At 41.4% G+C, this 6,343-nt stretch overlaps 1 non-coding gene across 1 annotated transcript; it reads left to right on the forward strand.

The window, feature by feature from the left end:
* The first annotated feature begins 5,451 nt into the window (after positions 1-5,451).
* On the forward strand, positions 5,452-5,558 carry LOC111819678 (U6 spliceosomal RNA). The gene has a single exon (XR_002823260.1). It is a non-coding gene; the product is annotated as a U6 spliceosomal RNA (small nuclear RNA).
* Positions 5,559-6,343: the final 785 nt, after the last annotated feature.

A 6,343-nucleotide genomic window follows, 5' to 3' on the forward strand; every position in this document is an offset into this window, starting at 1 on the left:
TATGCTTTAAATATGTCCCTTGCAGTTAATTTGTTATTGGATGGAATTTTTAAAATCCAAGTGGTGTTTGATCTCCGAAGGAAACACAAGGGTAGGAGAAGAGGGAATGGAGGCTGGAAGACCTTAAAACAATATACTGTGTGTCCATTTCTTCTTTTATATGAAATAAACTTATTTGAGCGTTAGTTTCTTCATCTGTGAAATGGAAGTGACAATACCTATCTTAAAGTGGTGATCTGAAGAGCAAATTAGGTAACAGATATGAATGTCCCTAGTGAATCAAAAAGTGCTGTGCAAACATTAGTTACTATTCTCACTCTTGCATTCATCATGTGCTTTTACTGTCTTCTGGTTAGATGCTGATTTTTATCTGAACTGCTACAGGGGAAGTACCCCCCCCCCCAAATTGTGCTGGTGCCTGTAGAATTGATTTCCCTTTCTTTGTAATAATGAATGGACAAAATATCAAGATCATGTTTGACTTGGGAGGCAGTTTCCACCCAAAGAGTTCTAAAGTGGTAGGGCAGAGCAACTCACTGGTAGAGCTGCCAGACTGCATACACCCGAAATCTTGGTGCAATGGTGCTAAACTGGGCTCCAGTCACTTCTCTACTTTGAACTAGATGTGTGACCTTAGCCAAGTCACTTAAATTCTGTGACTATCAGTGTCTTTGTCTGTAAAGTGAAGTTCAAAATAAGACTACCTCTTAGGGTTGCAGAGCCCTGGTGGCTCAGCGGTTAAGAGGTCGGCTGCTAACCAAAAGGCCGGCAATTCAAATCCACCAGCCCCTCCTTGGAAACCCTATGGGACAGTTCTACTCTGTCCTGTAGGGTCGCTATGAGTCGGAATCAACTCATTGGCACCTAACAACAGCAACACATTGTGGCTAGGTGAGTGTAGGTTCTTTTTCATCTCTGAAGCACATAGAATTGCCTTGTTTCCTTGGAGGATGGCTGTTGTCCCCTTCAAGGCCCTATGTCTTCAGAATTTGGGCAAGGAATACTAGCCAGCAGGATAGAGCCTCATAAAAGAGATTCTGTTGGTAATTCAGCTTGTACTCACGTATGAAGAATTTAGATTCAGACTAAACTGAAAGATACTGGGTGCCTGCTATGTTTTCTGGAATAGGTTCTTCTACCACACGATTGCTCATAAGCCTGTAATAACACCGTTCATTAAGTACTGACATCCCCATTTTACCAATAAGGAAGTGGAAGGTCACATAAATTAACTTGGCCAAGGTGACAAAGCTGATAAGGAGAGGGGAGACAGTCTAATGTAACACAAGGAGGAATGGGCTTTGGAACAGGCACTGCCATTTACTAGATCTTTAGTCCAGGGACGAAAATCTCTTAAATCTCAGTGTCTTTATCTGTAGAGTGGGGATTATAGCAGTACTTATCTCACACGAATGTTATGAAGTTGAACTGAGAGAGTATATTTAAAGCAGAGTGCCTGGCACATGGGAGGTGCTTAATAAATGCTTAGGTACTTGATAAGTGTACTGGGAGCCCAGAGCCCATAGACCCCATCTGTGCTGATGCCTTGTAGGAAACATCAATCATCATTAAGCTCCTTTAGAACTTTTCACTGGACATTCAAATGGTTGGCCTTACAAAACCCTTGGGCTGTGATTCAAGATGACAGTCCCAGAAAGGAAATGAGGCAGCAAGATACAATGAAAACAGCCTAGACGTGGGAGTCTGTTGACCTGGAATCGAATGCTGACTCTTATTTAGTGTGTGCAGGACCTTTGGCAAGGCACTTTACATCTTTGAGCTCCAGTTTCCTTGTTTGTAAAATGGAGGTGATATTCTTAACCCACAGAGTTGCTAGAGGTACAAATACGGATGGATGCAAATGCTCTTTCTACAGTTTTAGAAACGCCGTATAAATATGAGAGGTTTCAATTTGTGTTTACTGTTCTCCTAGGAAGGGAACTAAACAATGATAATGCGAGGCCTGCCTCCTAGAGAGCAACTGCTTCTCAGTGGGGGAGCCAGGCCGAAGTAATTATTTGGCACCACTGCAGCTGCAACAGCAACCTGTGCTCAAATATCAATCACCATCCCCGCTAAAAGGCAGCGCTGTGCAGACCACCCCCACTCACACCCTGCCCCAACACAGCTGTTTGGATCAGAAGTGATAATCTGACCCAAAGGCAAGCAATCTATGCGCTTGTCAATGATCTACAAATGTGGCCTGGGCCTGGCCCATGATTTGGACAGATCATTACTACTTCCTCAGGAATCTGAATTGGGAAACATGAGGTGATCCAGGCAACTAGCAGCAAGAACTGTAAGATGTAAAGAGAGAGGCCATGAGGCTGAGTGGGATTATGTGTGGGAGGAGATAGAGGCTGGACTGTGACAAACCAAAGTTCTAAGGAAGCAAAAATTATGAGTAAGCAGAAGCTATGAGGTAGAAAAAGATATCTATGTTTATTCAACAATATTTCTAGAGTTCCTTCTATGTACTGGGCACTGTGTTAGGCTCTGAATATGCAAACACGGCTAAGGCAAAGCCTCTGCCTTCTTAGCACTTAATTTAAGTGGGGGAAGAGAGACAAAGCAAGTAAACAAATAATTATAAATTGTTTTAAGGGCTAAGGAGAAAAATATGGGGCTGAGATCAAACATAATAATACGAGACCTACTTGAATAGAAAAGTGAGGGAATGTCTCTCTGAACACCTAACAATTAAAATGAGACCTGAAGAGTGAGAAGGAGCCAGTCATGCAAAGATCAGGGAGAAGAATGTTTGCGTCAGAGAATGTGTAACCACCTGCCTCCATGAAGAAACTTGAAAAAAAAAAAAAGCCATCTGACTGGAACAAAGTGAAGGAAAGGGAAGCAGCATGAGATGAAATTTGGAGGGATAGGGAGGAGGCATATCACACAGGACCCTGCAGTCCTTGATAAGGAATTAGAATTTTAGTTCCATTGTAGAGAGAAGCCATCATAGTGTTTGAAGCTAGGTGGTAGTTCGGCGGTAGAATTCATGCCCTCCATGCAGAAGACCAGGGTTCGATTTGCGGCCAATGCACCTCATGCGCAGCCACTACTCATCTGTCAGTGGAAGCTCGTGTTGCTATGACGCTGAACAGGTTTTAACAGAGCTTCCAGACTAAGACAGTCTAGAAGAAAGGCCTGGTGATCTACTTCTGAAAATCAGCCAATGAAAACCCTATAGCTTACAACAGTCCTACCCCCATCCCATCATGGGAAGAGTGCAGGGCTGGGCAGTGTTTCATTTTGTTGTGCATGGGGGCCAACACAACAGCAGCTATCAACAAGTGACACAATCCAGTATAGTGTGGTAGGTAAGTTTGAAGGTGGAAGAGTCAGTGTGTCCAAACCTAAGTTCTACCATTTACCAACTGTGTGATCTTAGGCAGATTACTTAATATCTCTGTGCCCCAGTTTCCCTATCTATAAAATTGAGATAGAATTAGGTCTTACCTTGCAGAGTTGTGAAGATTTAAATATATGTGAAGTGCTTAGAGCAGTTCTTATTACATAATAAATATCCAATAAATGTAAGTCCTTATTATTATTTTATTTTTAAAAGGTCCCTATGGCTACTGTATTGAGAATGACTGTGGAGGGTAAGGAGGAGAAGGTAACAAATGAATGAGGGGAGGCCAGTTACGAGACTGATTAGTAGTCTGGATGAGAGATGATGAGACTTGATGAGTGAAGTGGTGGTGGTCGTGGAGACAAAGAGAAGCGGACAAACTTTTTATTTTTAATTTTTCTCCCATACAAATATTTATACATACATTGTTATGTGACTCTAATTGCTCTCCCCATACTGTGACAGCACACTCTTCCTTCCCACCCCTGATTCTCCATGTCCATTCAACCAGCTCCTAACCCTCTCTGCCTTCCCATCTCACCTCCAGACAGAAGCTGCCCATTTAGTCTCTTGTATCTACTTGAGCTAAGAGGTACACTCCTCACGAGTATCAGTTTATGTCCCACAGTCCAGTCCAATCCCTGTCGGAAAAGTTGGCCTCAGAAATTTTTAGTTCTGGGCTGATAGAGAATCCAGGGGCCATGCTTTCCGGGGTTCCTCCAGTCTCAGTCAGACCATTAAGTCTGGTCTTCTTACCAGAATTTGAGTTCTGCACCCCGCCTTTCTCCTGCTCCATCTGGGACTCTCTGTTGTGTTCCCTGTCAGGGTGGTCATTGGTGCTAGCCAGGCACCATCTAGTTCTTCTGGTCTCAGGCTAATGAAGTCTCTGGTTTATGTGGCCCTTTCTATCTCTTGGGCTAATACTTTCCTTGTGTCTTTGGTGGAGAAGTGGACAAATTTGAAATACTTTTGGAAGTAAAATGTTCATATCTTGCAGGTAGATTGGACATTGTGGGTGAAGAAAATGGAAGAATCAAGAACTTGTAGGTTTCTGGCTTGAGCAATCAGGTGGATGGAAGTGACATTTACTGAGAAGAAAGAGCCTGGGGGAAGGAAGATTGGCAGGGAAATTAGGAGTTCTATTTTAGGCATGTTAAATTTGAGATACCCATGAAATATTTAAGTGGATGTCAACTGGGCAGTTGGTTACAGGCAGTCCCCGGGTTACAAATGAGATCCTTTCCTAACTGTGTTTTTAAGTCTTTAAGTCAAATTTGTAGGTTAGTCGGAACAGGTGCATATGGTTCTTATTTAGCCTTACTTTAGTGCAAGAAAAGACTCGAAGACTTTTCAATGATTTAAAAGCTGCATGTGCAGCAAGTGAAGGTGATTGTGATGAAGAATTTTTTGGGAATAAGGGTTGGTTCAATCATTTGAAAGTGAGGGCAAATTTATGAAACATTAAAGGGCAAGTACAAGTTGTTTGCAAGTGGAACATTTGCAACCTGAAGATTTCCTGTACTGTTGTTATTACTCTTGGTGCACATAATTTGTGATATACGAATTCTATCTCCCTGTCAGACTGCTGCCTAGAGTTACCTGAAACATAAAAATCCTCCAAAATGAATTTATCTCTTGTCCATAAGTCAGATGTTCATAACCTGGGGACTGTCTGTATAAGTTCAGAGACCGAAAGAGAGGGCTGGGACAAAGATATGAATTTGGAAATCATTAGCATAATAAAAAATTGAAGACACAGAAATAGTTGAGATAATCTGGGAAGAGAGTATATAGAGAGAATTGAAGGAGCCAAGAAGATCCCCAAGGAGCACCAAATTTTAGGATGGTTGCATAGACAAGGAGAATGATGAGAGGCCTGTGAAGAAAAAGTAAAACCAGAAGAGTGTAGTATCACAAAACCCAAAAGAGGAGAATGTTTCAAGAAAGTTGGAGAGGACAGCTGAGTCTAAAGTTGTGAAATGGTCAAATAAAATAAGGATAGAAAAATGTTGATCCCTGACTTTGACAAGAGTAGTTTTAGTGAGGTGGGAGGCCTAAGCAAGAGTCAAGTGGGTGAAGAATGAAATGGAGGTGTGCTAGCTCTGACAGCACATATACTAAAATTGGAACAATACAGATAAAATTGGCATGACTCCCATGTAAACATGACACATAAATTTGGGAATGATTCCACATACATCTTGTATGGTTTTGACTTTTAGGACAATGTTAACTTTTATATATTCAGAAAGAAAATTAAATCAAAAAGAATGGAAAGGGATCCTAAAATTGACTGTAAGCAGCAACAAATGAACCTAACTTTATTTCAGTAAGTAATATAAACACTCTGAAGGGAAAAAAAAAAAAAATCTAATCCAAGTAACTTTTGAGCACAGTACTTTGACTACATATCCTTGCCCTAAAAACAAAACAAAACTAAAGACCACAAACAAATCTTGAACCCTATTTAGCAGGTCGTTTTTGGTGGTGGAATGGATATAGCAATTCTGAAACTATTTTGTAGTTTCATAACATTGAGTAAATGAATAAATACATTGATGTTGTTGGGAGCCAGGTTCTCACTTTGGGAGAAGGGAGATGCAAATGAGGAATGGTAGAAAGAACGCTGTGGTACTGATTTGGAATGAGAGGTATCAGTTATGAACTGATGATTAAAAACAGTTGAACTATATCCAATTGTCATTTTTTTTCTCCTCAGCTGTGTTCACTAAAAGGACCTAGAAGCAATTACACCCCAGTATAGCAATGAGAGAGCCCTGGGGCACAGTGGTTAAGAGCTCGGCTGCTAACCAAAAGGTCAGCGGTTCGAATCTACCAGCTGCTCCTTGGAAACCCTGTGGGGCATTTCTACTCTGTCCTATAGGGTCATGATGAGTTGGAATCGATCTGATGGCAACTTGTTTTTTTTTTTTTTTTAATAGCAATGAGCACATCTGGTGCCAGATGTTGCTTTCTAAATACCAT

Source organism: Trichechus manatus, unplaced genomic scaffold (assembly GCF_000243295.1).
Source record: "Trichechus manatus latirostris isolate Lorelei unplaced genomic scaffold, TriManLat1.0 scaffold00015, whole genome shotgun sequence".
NCBI lineage: Eukaryota > Metazoa > Chordata > Mammalia > Sirenia > Trichechidae > Trichechus > Trichechus manatus.